Source organism: Pezoporus wallicus, unplaced genomic scaffold (assembly GCF_028554395.1).
Source record: "Pezoporus wallicus isolate ANWC-B61680 ecotype Strahan unplaced genomic scaffold, APGP_CSIRO_Pwel_v1 contig_9238, whole genome shotgun sequence".
NCBI classification, from domain to species: Eukaryota; Metazoa; Chordata; class Aves; order Psittaciformes; family Psittacidae; genus Pezoporus; species Pezoporus wallicus.
This window is the reverse complement of record NW_026636792.1, coordinates 997,115-1,013,899: the sequence shown is the minus strand read 5'-3', so window position 1 is coordinate 1,013,899 and position 16,785 is coordinate 997,115.

The following is a 16,785-nucleotide window of genomic DNA, read 5'->3' as shown; positions in this document are numbered from 1 at the left end:
AACTACAAGAGACAGTCTGTCTCCTAAAAACCTTGCAAAATAACTGTAAGATGGCAAACAGCTAAGACCATATGGACATGTGAAGCAATAGTAAGAAGCAGGAATCAGCACAGCAGTTCAGCATGACATGAGTTTTGATCTGCTTATGAGTTGAATGGATTCAGGCTACAGTTGATAAGCTTATCTTGAAGTAAGACAGAAGTTCGGCTGCTGAAATTCCTACCGTTTCACTGTCATTATACAGCTGAAAGTCAAGAACTGTCAAATTACATGAATAATATCTATCTATATTTAATACAGTGAACTGTTGACAATTGCCTCTCATCCTTCCCTTCAGTGCACAAGCGCCACAAAACAGTTAGGAATGATCAGACTGAATATAGGCAAATCTGTGGCCACATAGCCATGGTCCAGATAAGAAACTCAGTGTGTCTAAAATGGAGAAAAAAAGCAGATAGCAGCAAACACAAAAAACTAGAGAGATAATTCTTCCTGGACCACAGCAAGGAAAAATGTTGGAGATTGTGCTGACGCTACTGATGTTACAAATACTGCGAGCAAGGATAATGCAGACTAGCCTTTTTTCCCCCTCCCCATTTAGAAACAATCACATTATATCTTCTTATAAGATATGAGAAAGATTGTTATCTCGCATAATGAAAACCAAATGACAGTCAGATAAACTTAGTAGCTGTTTATAAAGTCTTGTATAGTATTCTCACTGGTATACAGATAAGGAAATCACATAATTGAAATGGCTACAAACAGCATTAAAAAAGCATATAGGAAAATAAGGAGATCAAATGCAGAAGGCAGACATTTCAGATTACTGATGGAGGCGTTCATGTAAGGCAGCTTGATTTCTCATGGGAGTTGAACACCTCCTTGAGGCACATGCTGACTGAACTCGCAGCTCGACTGTCCTCCTTCAGTGACCCCCCCCAGCATCCTCAGCCATCTCAGAGGACTCTGAAGCTTGATGTTGGGGCTGCTGGAACAAACCCCACAGCTTTGCCTTTTACTTTAAACTCTTTGCCCTTCAATGTCCTCAAAGATAGCTTTGCTTGAGTGTCTTCAGAAAGAGTAAATGGAAGGTACTGGCTGCTGCTTACTGTTCTCTTTAGAAATTTGAAAACATCAAGTCCTTTCTTATATAAATAAAAACAATGTAATTTTCTTAACTTTCTCAAGTACAAAAATGCCAGGAAAACATTTTTAAGTGTAGCTAGAACAGCATTAGAGTTTCTGCTTTGAGGCAGATCTAAACTGAAACCGCACTGTTAATGTGAGATGTGCTGGAGTTCTCAGACTTCACAGTCGGACGCAAACCTGTGTCAAGAGGACTGATGTGTACTCCAGTGCAGCAGCTCAAAGGAGCTGGAATTCAGGTCAAAGTGGGAGTCCTTAACGCTGCAATAATCTTCTCTAATTAGAAGAGAAAAAAAGAATTCAGCTGGACAAATGAGCTAAAATCAGGAGAATCTTGAACAAACATCTAAAGCATTAATCATTTATACAGGAAGAAGAAGAAAATCATCAAAATAATTGAGCAATTGCAGACAAATGCCACAATGCCTTGTATTGCCAAACCCTCATCATTGGAAATGTATACGTCTGATTTCCAGGTTTATTAATGAAACAAAAAGGCATCTACAATGGATAAATAATACATCATATGGAATTCACACAGTCTATTTATAATAGAGATCAGTGACACCTATCAACTCATATTAAATCACATCATGCATATTTTGCCTAGTCTGCGCTTTGTCAATCTCTGCTTCCTATTTCATTGCTGTAGTAGCTACATTTAACAAAAAAGTAAAGCATAGACCAGTTGAAAGAAGTAATTTAAAAATCCCTGAAAGAAGGTTTGAAAGAACAGCAGAGATCAGCCATATTTATATGCTTTCATGGTAATAGTGCTGTATCACCTACAGACATTTAATGAGTCCTGATGTTACAGATGTGCAGCAGGTATTAAGCTGATAGATCGGCAAAGCACAATGAGGATCATACAATAAATTGAGGTCACGGGGGGAGGCAGTGGCAGGTTTAGAACTAGAATCATCAACTTTCTGAGCCACACAACTGAATTATCCTCCATCCTCGACCTGTGTCCTGATAAAAAACCCAAAACACATGGGATATACTGTATTCTTTGGAAAAAGAAGTTTAATTTTGAGTTCCTATTAACATCGCTATTGAAACACAACTTGGGTTTAGAAACACCCTTCAAAACCAGCATAAATAAGTTATTTTGTAGAAGAATTACTTACCATAAAAAGAGAGAGAAATTTATAAATCAGTTCAGAGAACTGTAGGGAAGAAGTTATTAGTTACCTCATCAGAACTGGGGTCTAAGGAAGATGAAAAACCTGGATTTTGCTTTTAAAATATAATTAGTGATCTAACATAAATAGACGTCACTGGCTGTAGTAATGTCTGTGGCAAATAAATAACAGTCGAACACAATAAAACTCCCTGTAATGTACTCCGTTGTAATATTGATGGCAGCATATGGCAAACATCTGACAGCTGTTAAACAGATGTGGCAATTAGCAAACCTTATGGTCATGCTGTTAAGATTATTATGCAACACGTTCTCCTGTAAAATTAGATGACTTCCTACTTTCTGTAGCTTTACACATGTGGAGTGCTAGTCTAATGTCCCATTTAGGCAATATTGTTAGCTAATATCTCTCTCCTAACCCATATTTTTTTAGTTGATGCTTCACAGAAGACTTAGAGAAATCCAGAATTTAAACAAGAACAATATCAATTCAGCTGTGTAGCAGATACTTCAATTATAATAGCTAATGGACAAATTGAGAGATAAAAAGACTTTTCTATCATGTTGAAATTCAATGAACAGTTTTCAATTAGGCTCTGAGTATAAAAGGGAAAAAAAGAAAGATACTTTTCCTTGATGTTAGCATTGCGGGAAAAGATGAGAGTAACTTCACTTTTTCATTATACAGAAGAGGTGCATATAATGATGCATATTTAAATTATAAATCAGGTCACTATCTGCCAAATGAAAGCAATATCAATTAGAGCTAGGGGTGGATCAGGCTTTAAAACTCCTTATATTTAATGACAAAAGTATGACTGTTACCCTCACCCAGCCAACAAAGGGATAATTTAAGGCAGTAAGAAATCAAAGAGTGATGTCACAAAAATAAGCCCTCACAGCTTTTTGGATAGTATTATTATAATTAATAGACTTCCAATGACTTTTTTTTTGCAGGTTATGGGCTTTCACAAAAGCATTTATTGCAGGCATAAAATATAAAACTCCAAAGAGTGGGTTTGACTAAGGTTGACTTGAGGGTCCTTAGCCTTTCTACTACAGTAATTCCTGTAAAATCATAGTTTCATTTATAGGCTCAATTTATAACGTTGAATTTATGCCAGTTCATCTGTTATCAATCATGATAATAGCATGATCTATTGTATGTCACTTGCGCTAATGCAAATTAAATATCATTACATTACAAAAAAGCCCTATGTTAAAATAACATTAAGTGTGTAACTTTAACCAAAAAAAAATTAAGAATGAATTAGCAATTTGGGGTGAGCATATATACAGATAATAAATGGAAACCCATGTGCATATTATATATAGAATCATATACATGCTGAAAAAGGAAAAGCTAAGCAAAATATAAAATTGATTCAGGCTTGAGTAGCAAGATTTACACTGATTTTTCCTCCTTCATTGTAGTTAAGGTCGTGGCGTAAGCAGTTTATTATTTAACCACTGTGGTTTTCAGCGTCTGTCTTTGACACCTGAGTATTGGGAATCAGGGTTCTTAAAAAAATTCAGATCTGCAAATACAGTCCTTTGAATACCCTTGTGTATTTATAAATTACATACATACGCACATCCTATTGTATATATGCATTTGGGTACAAAACTAGCCAATGCACATCAGTTGAAATTATTTATAAGTACAGCTCAAGATTAGATGCTGAGATTAAAATGAAAATTGTAAAACAAAAAGTTTTCTTTTTGTTATTTTTAAGCTGGAGTGTCACTGAAGTCTGTGCTCATTCTTGTCTGCAGAAATGGCAGCACACCCTATCTAGACTGAGTAAGATTTCCATGAATAATTGCAGGGATTTTTCCACATAAAATTTGGGAATATCTAAAATATTTGTTAAAACCTTCATACTAAAATTTTTCTGCAGTTTTAGGCAGAATAAGAATTTATGAGCTGTGTCTTGAGTGTCAGACATCGTTTACACAGTTTAAAACACTTAGCGTGGCTTGTTTGGATTTTCTTCTTGAAATGAGGAGTGTGATCACTTTGCTTGAAAGTGTTTGTGATTTCTCCTGGCCTTGGAAGTTCTGCACATCCTGTTATTACATTTCTTGGTTATAGGTTAAACATGGGGATTTTTCTTCTTAAAAAGGATACTTGCTGTAATAAAATATTGCCCATCCTATTACACCACAGTAGGAGCTGTGGCACCCTGTACTGTGGTTCCAGTAAAGCTCCTGCAGACACAGAATCATAGAATGGTTTGGGTTGGAAAGGACCTTAAGATCATCTGGTTACATCCCCCCTGCCATGGGCATCACTTCTATTACCCTGTGATGGTTTTACCTATCTCCCTTTTATTATAATGACTGAGCATTTTGCAGTTGTTAGTATACATACCCATGTTTATTGATGGTTATTAAACCATCAGAAAATGCTATTGCTTTCCTTTACTTATAGGGAAATGAAACACTGAGGGGCCCAAGTTACACAGAGAGCATCTGTGGCAAAGCAAAGTGACCATGAATTTCCCAAACTCCCAGCAAAGGCAGGATTCCTTTCTTCTTTCTGTGAACCTTCATGGAAAAAAAGCAAATAGTTTTCTAAGTCATGGTTACTAAGATGAGATAAATTGAAATGAGTTAAGATGAGATTGTCTTATGTTTTACCTTTCTCTCCTTCCTCATAGCTGAAAAGAAGGGAAGAAACGTGAAACCAGGTCCTTGCAGTATGTTCTGTTACGCTTCAGTATGTTCTGTTTCACTTCATATTTGGGCTCAGCATCTTTAGGCAATACTTCTCCCGTTGAACTAGATCTGCAGAATTAGCTGCATTTCTTGTAGGTGCATAGAAGAAACCCAGATCAAACCTAGCAAGAGGCTTTGCACATCTTCTGTTGCACCAGACTTCTGTTCAAAGGTGTATTCATTATTTCACATTTCCTCCTTCAAATGGTGGCATTGCTTGTTTCAGAAGCAGAACTGACACTTCACCATTCATCGCCACAGATGTTAGAGATATTCTTCACCACTGGAAGGAAACACAAACCTCCTAATGGAGATCTTGGCAGCTAAGTGAAAGGGAAATAGATTGTTTTAAAATATATTTATAGTCTTTTAACATACATACGCGCTGACAGTGATTTGGTAGTTTAAAAAGTCTATTACTAAATTTGTTTTAAAAATCTCTGTTTATGAAGTCTCATATGTTTCGTTACCTACTTTATGTATTAAAATGCCAGGCTTTCAGTTGCATTTGAACATACTTCAGACTGCTTTCTTGTACATCTTGAAATTTTTATCCACATTTAAAGTAAACTCAGTGCTTGTGTGGAATTTAACTCTTTGCCACAAGATCAGGCCACATTTAACAGCTTTCAAAAAGGTCTTAGATAGTCATTTATATTTATATAAGTAATTTCAAGTCTGTCTGCCCATGGCAGAACAATTCTTCAGATGATAAGGTGACCAGTAAATGATACACACATGTATTCTTGCACTTGGTCAGTATATCTGCATAACTTTAAAGAACTGAGCAAGTCTCTGCTCATGTTATGAAAGCTCAAACATGGGGAAATATCTGCAAGGCTGGGAATACTGTTATGAAAACTCCTTTATTCCTGTTTCTACCTAATGCAAGAAGCTTCCTGTTAGATAGTGACAGAATAAACCAGTTGAAAGATTTTTCTTGTTGCTTTCCCTCTACCATGAGGTACTGGCTGGTGTGAGGGACAAAAACTTGAACCACACATCTGGCTCCAGATGCACATTCTGCTGTGGCAATATACCAGAATGATACCTTAGAAAATGCAAAGTTTCTGAGGTGACTTCCCTTTCCAGAAGAGGCTGACAGACTGAATTAAACCCTTCTAAATGTGTCCTGGATTTTCTATGAATTATTCAATCTGCTAATAATTCATTAGGTGAATTTGCCCCCCTTTTTCTGTTCATAGATTGCCCCTGAGCATTTTTTAGGTTTTTCTCTTTGAAATTATTAAGTAGGTACTTTTAATGAATAATCTTTAGGACCAGATTCTCCATGACACTAAACTGTTGGGACCTGCCTGCCACTGCATGCAAGGGGCCTCTGTGCTTTTGTGTCAGTGTGACAGGTCTGGGTTGTTGCCTGTTACTCATAAACCTCAAAAAAGGCTGAGGAGGCATTGCAGAGCTTCATCATACCCAGTTCTCTACCACAGACTACACACTGATAACTCTAAACTTGCAAGATGGTGCAGCAGCAGAGGCAGGCATGCACCTGACTACTGTGACCCACAAAGATGGCATGTTGAGTGCCTCTGTTCAGTCCATGGAGTACTGAGAATTCTACCCTGTGTCTCCAAATCTATGCAAACAGCTCACTGAGGGCGTTTGACCTGACATATAATCAGTAGGCATCCTTTGCTGTAACATCCTTGAAATGCTCCATTGCTGTAAATAAAAATCAGGGCTTATGGTATTGAAAATGCCACGAAACATGGGACTAGCCTTCTGACAGTGCTCATTTTCCTATTTGACAAGAGGATCAGGAACACGTCTTTAAGTAGGTGATAGAAAACTCAGAGGTATCAGCAAATAAGTAACTGTCCAAAACTCTTAGGGAGGTCATAGATACATGTTTCCACAGGTTTCATATTTGGTTGGTAGAAGCAGCAAATGCACTCACAACTAATTTCATTCATTGGGAAATAAGAACAGAAAGAAGATGGAATGGAAAAGAGCAGCATCAAAAGTGCCAGTACCAGGAAGAGATAAAACTAAATCAGTATTCAAATTACATGCATGTCTCAATTTTGCTTTGTTATTGTGTCACTATTTTGAAAAGCCCAAATTATGCTCATAAAAACTTAAGCTATCCATACATATGTATGAAAGTGTTCAGCTTCAACAGGGTTGAGACAGACAAATCTGGTAGTAGGTTTCTTTTCAGGTTGTGAGAAGCAAATAATAATCAAGTGTAGTTGAGTTGGGTGAGATATCAGAGTCCTGGAACCACCTCCTTTGTCTTGTTCTTCTCCAAGAGACAAGGAAGTGCATGAACATATTTCACTGTCCCATGTGGGGACTCATTCCAGTCTTCAGTGGAGATAGTGGCAAATTGTCATTGAAATAAATGCATGGGACTGAAGTCTTTGTTAATATCCTGCTACAATAGTTCATGCTTGCCTTAAAACATGTTCCTTGGGATTTACAAGATGGAGTAGTTCATACAGGATGGCTTTTTGAAATATGAAATTCCATACATTTTGTGTCATAAAGTTATAATGGATATTTTGTAAGTTAGAACATAAACCCCATCTCACATTACCTCGCATGTCTAGAGTCTGCTGGGTGCCTCTGAATGAGAGCTATGGCTTCCAGCTGGCATCGCATTTAGGATGGCTCACGCCATCCTCCCATCTTCAGACTACAATTTGAGTTGCATTAACAGGGATTAACAGATCTGAAAAGATCTAGTATATTTAATCTCTATAAGGCTATGAAATCAGTAACAACAGATTCAACACTGTCATATTTGTTCACTTAAAAGGTATTTTAGAGAAATGACCTCTTACAAACTTTCTTCACACATGTACACATATGTTTATGTTACCTGATACACAGTCATTTTCCACATAGAGAATGTTTCTTGCAGTCCTCTCACAGTTGAGGAGCCTCCGTCCATGCTACAGCACAGGGGCTGCCCACCTCATTCTTTTGCTGAGAAGCCTTTCTAACATTTTCATTTCAGCATTCTCTTCTCTAGATCTTCATACAAAATAGTTTTATCACATCACCTGAGAAGAATGTTATTCCCTTATATTTACCCCAGGCATTCGCCACCAGAGTGCTTATCTAGAGAACACTATTTTATTGTCTGCTCATTTTTCAAATAGTTTCCATTTATATATGATCACAGCAGTTGTTCTACAGAGTCTTAAAATCCAGATGTACAATGACCTCCCCTTAGTGCGCAGGTAAAAATCTGTGCTCATAAATCAGTTACAAATCAGTGCTCGTAGCGTAATTTCATATCAGCACTACATCCCTCATAACAAGTTAGAATATCTTGGTATTTACTTCATCTTTATTATGCCTAGGACTTGAATCTTTTGCCTGATACAACTTCTGCTCAGCAAATAACATTTTTGTGCATTTTTGTTTTATTTTTGTGTGTTAGTATCCAGGACTGAGTCACAGATCAAGGTCCCACTGAGCTGTACAAACACAGATCATACAGACAGTGCCTGCTCCAGAGAGCAATATTTCAGAAGGGGTTTTATAAAAAATGGAATTAAAGTTTACCAAAAAGCCGGTGAAGGCAGCCCATTTATACACCTGCAGCAATTACGTTTTGGCAGCACACTCCTGAGATGTACGTACATTTGCAGAACTTCCTTGCTGTGATGGAGAATGTGGATAATAAGGGACATATCTGCAGTGTCTCCTCAAAACCACTCACCTTTGAATATAAAGTGTGAGGATATAAGAAGAGAACAATAATACTTAGCAATTCTGTAGCTATATACAACTTCCAAGGATCATAAAACATTCACTTGATCCTCACAACACCACAAGGGAGGAAGACAGGTTATCGGGATGTACATCATCCTGGCAAAGCAAGATTGTCCCCTGCAGTGTATTATCCAGCATGTTCTCCACAGTGGCATAGGTCTCACCTTAAAGGAAAGTGAATTTTATATATATACGATATTCAACTTAAACTTCTAATTCCGTGAAAATGGGGAAAGATTATTCACATGGAAACGTATTAAAGGCAGTCTAAACTATGCACTAAAATGTGCTAGTTTAAAGCATTTATAACTGATAAGAAAAACTGGTGGAATCATATGCTACAGGAAATAAAAAGTAAGAAACTAGTGCAGATCAGGTAATATGTCAGTGATACCCATGTCACCAAAAAACTAGAAGACTGATGAACTGTATGACTGAAAGGAAGCAAGTGGGTGGTGAGAGCAGAAAAGGGCTGTCAGCCATGAAGATAATGTTACAAGGACCCACGCTTTATATTTTCAAAGCTAAGTAAAGAAGTATGTTGCAGAGTTCCAAATGAAATTAGTAGAATCTGTATGTATCTCAAGTCAAAATTATATATGGTGAGAGAATTCACATAAAACATAGTATGGTATGGAGCATTCACAACGGACAGCATCAAGTACAGATAACAGATGCTGAAGGCAACTGGTGAGCAAATACCCAAATTAAGATGTCTTTGCCGTTTACTTTTCTCATTTAAGCTGACCAGATGAATTAACTTGTAATTGAGGGTTTGATTCTACCCCCTTTAATTTGCTTTAACAGAAGAAAAAAAAAAAACAAAAAGAAAAGAAAAAGTGAAAAGAGAAGAAGAAAAGAAAAAGGTGAAAAAAGAAGAGAGAAGAAAGAAAAGAGAAAGGAAAGGAAAGAGGAAAGGGAAGGAATAAAAAAGAAAAGAAAAAAAGAAAAGAGAAAAGAGAAGAAAAAAGAGAAAAGGAAAATAGAAAAGAGAAGAAAAAAGAAAAGAGGAAAGGGGAGGGAAGGGAAAAAAAGAGAAGAGGAGAAAAGAGAAAAGAGGAGAAAAGAGAAGAGAAGAAAAGGAAAAGAAAAAAGAAAAGAGAAAAGAAAAGAAGGAAAGAGTAAAGAAAAGAGTAAATAAAAGAAAGAAAAAGAAAAGATAAAATAAAATAGAAAAGGAATGAAAAGAGGAAAAGTAAAGAGAAAAAAAAGGAAGGAAAATCAAAGGGAGGAAAGGGAAAGGAAGGAAAGGAGAGGGAAAGGGAAAGGGAAAAGGAAAGGAAAAGGAAAAGAAAAAGGAAAGGAAAAAGAGGTGAAAAGGTACTGGAGATGACTGACTTTACCAGCTTCAACCTTCACTTTAACTCTGTTGCTACAACATTGCCATTTAAAAAATATATTCAAGTGTTGTGGCTGATACTAAACATGGGGAAGTGGAGTTAATCTGCTTCTAAATTGAACACTATTGTGTCACATATTGTAAATGTTGAACAGATGATTACACCTATGATGTTATTAGTCACTGCATCAGGACGCCTCAGTCTCCTCTTCCTACAAACACCTTAAGGGTCTGCTTCAAGCTGTCTCTCATGTGTGAAAGGCAAAGGATTCACAGCTTCCCACTCTTCTCTTTCCTTCAGAAGGTCCGTTTCTGTTGAAGCAGAATTCTAAGACAAGTTTACCAGTGTTGGACAGTCAGTGCAATGGTCAGTTTGGAAACCTTGAATCTAGTTTACAGAATTCAAGGAAAATCAGCAGAAATTTATAAAACCAGTAACAAGTTTTTAAATGGATATATTCACTGCTTTCTCTAACTTTTATAACTGAATTGTCTTCACTGCAGCCCCCAGTTTTGATTGGAGACTTGTAATATAAATATTCAAGAATAACAATCATAATAAAAATAGGTAACATAGCTCCACCCCTTCCTTCAGGAAATTCTGTTCCACTGAGTGATGGCAAAGTAGCCCCAATTTTAAGTGCCTCTGCTTCAATCTTCAGCATATTTCTTAGGAAGATTAGAATATTCTCCCCTGTTCTGTGATGAATTAACTGTGTTTGGTTATATTTTTTGAGGGGGGCAGGGGGAATTACCATATCACCCTATGCACAAGAGATCAAATGTATGATTAAAAATATTTATAATACTGATGTGGAAAAGAATGATATGTTAAACAGATAAGCATATAATAATGCATGTCTTACCCATAAAATTTAATTTATCCCTTGGGCAGGGCATAAACTTTGCTCAAGAACAACATGTTTTCCATCTATAGATTGCAGAGCTAAACTGCTTAATTTTACAGCAAATTGATCACTGCTGTAATATTTCAGGAGCAAAATGATCCTCAACAGTCAGTTCAGTTTCAAAAGCCAAAATTTATAGTCCTGCTTCTGATTTAGTGATAAGGTTTTTTAACATATTGGGCATTTCATCACTTTCTATCGGGAGTCAGCGTTGAACCAACAAAGAAATATTTTTTGAAATCAACAACAACACCAACAATAAAAAAAGGAACATAAATAATATACATCCAACTGACAGAAGAGTTTAATATTCCCTTCAGACTGGTAGGAAATTACTCAGATTCCTGTCCCTGTAAACATGTGTCCTGGCCCATTCAGGAGATGGGCTGTGCTGCCGCATGGGTGGAATCATGCAGACTCTAGAGCCCAACTGCCTTCCTGAGTGCTAAGGAAAACTATTTCATTTATTTTCCCGAGTGTCTAAACTTCATTTTACCCAATGCAAATAAAATTTAGTAGATCTGAAGTTATTTGACACTTCTGATATGTTTAAAATAAATGTAGAAAGATTTAATGATGTGAAAGTTCATGACTCAGTAAAGATTGCTCCCTAGCTGGGGTCTTAGGATAGACACCTATAAAATCAAATTATTATAATCGCAGGAGTCATGAGAAAAAAGTAGGCCCTGCTGAGCTCTATTCACAGAGTTTTTGCATTCATTATACTCCTTCTAGTTATGAAACAAAGGGACGAGGTAGGCTGAAATCTCAAAAGGTTTTATCAAGTAATTCTTTGCAGCAGCATTTTGTGATTACTACAGTGAATTTTTAGAAATCCGATTCATGTGCCAAGAGAAGAGGAAAAAGACACGTTGCCTTCTCTACCTCAGTGCAGTAGTAAATGCTCATTTTTGAGCAATACCCTCCAGAATTATGAACACTGGAAAAATAAAAGTAAATGCGTGGATTGCATTTGTTCAGTTTATCAGAGGGTGTTATTCAGCTAAATCTGGAGTAAGTTACTGAGAAAAATACCCAACTTAAAGACATTACAGGTGATGCAAAGGTCAGGTTTTAAAAGGCTAGCTCCCTTCCATTGGATGATGTTGTGATTTAGGCAATAAATAGCTTTAAAAATCCTCCTTAAACATACATATATCTTCTGTCCATTTTGATACTTAATCAGCAATACTGTGTGGTTATGTTTTGGTGAGTGGCACGTATTTACACACAGGAGAACATGTTCATGGCTGCTTCATAATCAAGAAGGTTATTTCCCAAAGCTGCTATTGCCTTTATGCATATAGCTGCACACTGACCTGGGACACACTGAATGCAGACACAGTAATTAGGTCGATTGCTTGGGCCTGGTATTTTTTTGGAGGCTTAAACAACAAAAAGTCTCTGTGAACAGTGCAGTGTGATGGTGTCTTTTTCATCTTTGTGCTTTATAATAAAACCAAGAAAAAGATCAAATGCCAACTTTTTTTTTTTTTTTGGAAAACAATAATTATGGGTGCATATTTCACCTGCAGTTATTTACAACTGGAGTTTAGATCAGGGAGATGTCTAAATCCTTGATGGAACCTCACAGTCGGCAACGCAGACGCTTTGTCTGGCCACAGTCTGTTTGGCTCGATGGGATTATGCTGGGAAGAAGATGCCAAGCACTCTGGCTCCCTTTAAAAACTGTGGCAAAAGATTTCAGCTGCAGGCTCAACTGATCTAAATGCAGATGTTCTTCTTCAGTCAGTTACATCCATTAGTTGGCTGAGCGTGGAAAACCCTCCCCACATTTCTGCTAATAAGCACTTACGCAAATCATTTAGAAACTCGGATTCATATCCTCAACTTGTGCAGTTTTTCTGAGAATAGTGGATAAAAGGTGATTTATGTTAGCCAATATTTCAAATGCATTTTCTAAGGCTCAAAATTCAGCTTTGGAAATATATGCAAGATTTCTAATGGAAGAATGTACTAGAGGTTGTCAATCTTCCTTTAATTACAGAGTTAAGTACAGGAAATCCTTTACCAATCAGTTGCAATTAAAGAAGAACTGTCTGTGGACAACTTAGTGGATTTGGATTAGTTTGCATCATCTTTCTCAGGTGGTTTTCACATAAAATCCCTTCTTCAGGTTTTACCTTGTACAGTTGTGCTCAAAGACCCAATCGGCTCTCCTGCAACTGGGTGCTCTAGAAATCCATAGTAAGAGACAGCATGAATGAGCGTAAAATCTAGGCTGTGTTCAAATTAACTCCATATCCACACACTCATGATTGTCCATTTACAAGTAGCCTCACAATAAGCCATGAACACATTGGTTCACATATTGTAATGCTGCTTGCCAGTGAATGTCCAGCAAAATATTTTAATGAACTTTAATTGGGCATTTGTAATGACTGCGTCTGCACCCAGATCTCAAGGTGAAAATGAGGTGAAATTTTTGCATGCTGAGCCCACAATTTGAAATACAAAATATGAATCAAGTCAGGGCTCTTATGAAAATGGATTCACATTTGCTTACTTGGCCCACGAACCCTAAGCAAACATTTTAGCGAACCAGATCGCTGTTTTGCAAGTGCCATGCCAAACCGAGTTTCCTGTCAGAGATGTTTTTAACAGCAGTAAGTAAAGGGTTAGTTCCCCTTTACCTTTTCCGCTCTTTCATGCTTTTGTGTGTTGCTTGGGTTCTTTGGTTCCCTCCTGCTGTATTTCAGGCTGTGCGTGCGCCTCTCATGAAATCCTCTCTATGTCTCTCTTATTATTTCCTTTAAACTTTCTTTGTTACCTGCTCTGTCTCCTATTATTTCTCCTGTGTCATCAAAAACTGACTCCGTACAGTCTGCCAATTAGCCTTTGTCTGTCAGCACATTCATCAGCATCCTGAAGAGTGATGGCGAATGGCAGCGTGTGGAAGTGCTATTTGATATGCAGCTGTGTGTCCTTGCACACAGATCTACTGTTACTGATGAAGTGGTAGGATGTGGCTTAGATTTCCTAGAGACAAAACTTTTGGTAAGAAGCAGATACAATTAGTAACGAATGAAATGGAATGAATTAAAAGAGAAGCTGTTTCAAAATTTACAGCTAAGTGCACAGAACTTTCCTGCATTTAAAATAGACTGTTATGAATATGGACCTCTTGTGTATGCAAAGTAAAAAAAGCCTGACATAGATATTTCCAGGAAACAAAGACAATTAACAGTGTAATCTGATATTACATACCTGCAAGTGAGTAATGCAAATAAAGCTGCTTCTTTGCTTGTTACATGGAAAATAATATGACTTTGGTATAAGACACACATTGCATTCTTTTCTGGAAGTATATAAGTATACATTATTCAAAATTCAAATATTAATGATCACATAAATATTCCATGATCTTGGCTATTACTTTCAGAACAAACATTTTAATTTTAAGATGTCATATTTGTAAAAGCTGTATTTTGAGTACGAAGGAGAGAGAGAAAGAGAGAAGCAGACTCTTTTAGAAGTGTGTCAGTGTCTTGCTATGGTATCTTTGCATAGTAGATATATAGCACGTTTGAATGTCTTTTAGCTATACAATGTTCACCTGCTTAAACATTTACAATGCTACTATAGGAAAAAAATATAGGAAGAAATAAAAAGCAAATGCACAAGTGAGTGTTTGGATGAACTGTGGAAAGTGCATGCCAATAGGTAGAATTAGATTTATGAGGTTGGGTTTATGTATATAAGCTTTTGAGCAAACTTCAAGAGTATGTGTGACCAGAGCAGTGGGATTATATGAGTAGCCTATAAAACTATATCCTTCTATCGCTACATCTTTGCTAAGGGATGTTTCCAAATTAATTTGAAATGAAAGCAAATTTGCTAAGGGACCTTTCCAAATTAATCAGAAGGGAAAGCAAAATAATAAATTATAAAATATTAAGCACAAATGAGACTTTTGACTTGTCTAGACAGTCTGGATCACATTTTCAAAGGAAAGGTATAAGAAAATTTTATTCATGCCAAAAGTCAACTTTTGTATATGCAAATAGATAGTTATTACAAACGTTGCAAGTGGATTTCCAGATACTATTTCAGAATCAGCCTGCCAGATCTGAATGAGCTAGATTTTCCAAGTACTTGACACACACCCTTGCAGCCAGATTCCCAGAAGAGCTCAGCAGTGGTATCGCAGTGGGGTGTGATATATGAAAGCACTTTGAAAAAGCTGGCTCTTATTTAATTAAATAGAAACAAAGTGCTTATGGAAATCTTGAGTTTGTTGTAATAAACATATCGAAACTGCCCCTAAGGTGTTTTGAATATTTGCATGTAAGTCTTACCTCTATTAATATTTGTTGATCCTGATTGTTTCCCAGTGCTACCTGAGGAATGAGCGCTGTGCAGGTTTTTATGGTGGGACCTGGAACACTTTGAGGGACCGGAGCACCTGGTGAGGGTCACTCCACTGCTTTCTAGTGAAGCGCATCACATCGCAAGTGCACACACTGGCGTGGCAGAGAGAATGACCAGCCTAGTGTGTCTCCTGGAAGGTCTTTAATCGTCCTCATTGTTCTTGGCTTCTGCTGCTGGTGTGTGTGCGGAGTGAATACAGGCTGCAGCTTTCCCACAAGCGCAGGCGAGCGGAGGCACGCTCCCTGCTACCATGGGTTTCATTGCTGAGGTCCTGTGCCTGTGCAAGGCAAACTTCTGGGCATCGAGCTGCATGGGCAGTCCCCCGGCCTCTGTATCTCTCTTGATTGCGCACAACATAGCACAAAGATGCAAATACATGTCTTGTCTTCTGCCCAGTTTCCTTTATGTAGTTGTAAACACACAATTCACAACCTCCCTTTATATTAAGAAATCGTTGTGCTTCAAAAGTTTGTTTTATTGTGGCTTTCTTGATCAGCATTCTTTTGCCCCCTCAGCATCACCATTTCCTTGTGGTAAGATACAGCATGATGTGAAAGCATTTTCTGAGAGGAAGAAACCATTTTGAGGAGCTTAGCAGAGGCTCTGCTTTTCAGAAGAGTTGGGATTTGCCTGGATATATGACAGAATATCTAATTAGCACACATATCTGTCACAGTGATAAACAGGGATAGTTACAATCATTTGTATGCATAGAGGCAAAAAGTCACTTCTAATACTGTTAAAAATATTGGGAAGTCGATCTTAGGAAGGTTTCCGTGGGGGCCGAGGGGAGTGTTTAAGAAACAAGATGCCTAGAGAAAGATGTATTGGAATAAGATTTTATGACAGTCTATGCATATAGGTACCACTCACACTTTGGTGACCACAGCAGTTGCAACAGGCTGGGTATCAACTGGGTGTTTGGCACAGAGGTTTGCCATTGCCAGTGCAGAGCTGAACAAGCCCAGGAGCTGTGGGAGGCTCCTGCAGGTTCCCCATGGGCTCTGTGTCTTCTCTTCATGTTCCTCCTGCCTTGCTCTTTGGGTAAAGTGGAGTCCTCTGCGCAATGGGGATAGGCCCTCACCTCCACAGGCTCAAAACTATGTTTGGTTTGCCTTGGGTGAGCATCCAGGCTGCAACCTGGATGAATGTAATGAATACCTGTGACTAAGGAAAGTGTGTGGAACTTTCAGTTGCCTGATGTCATGGAGGAATAATTTTCCCCATGTCAGCATGCTTCTCTTTGCTGCATTTGTTAATTTTGAGGTTTTCACTTACTTGTTTATAGTTCTGTGCTTTCCTGTTTGTTCGTGCAGAGAATGTGTGCATATCATACCATATTTTATGTTAGTGGGCAAGTTTCTGTTTCTTCAACTTGCTTTACA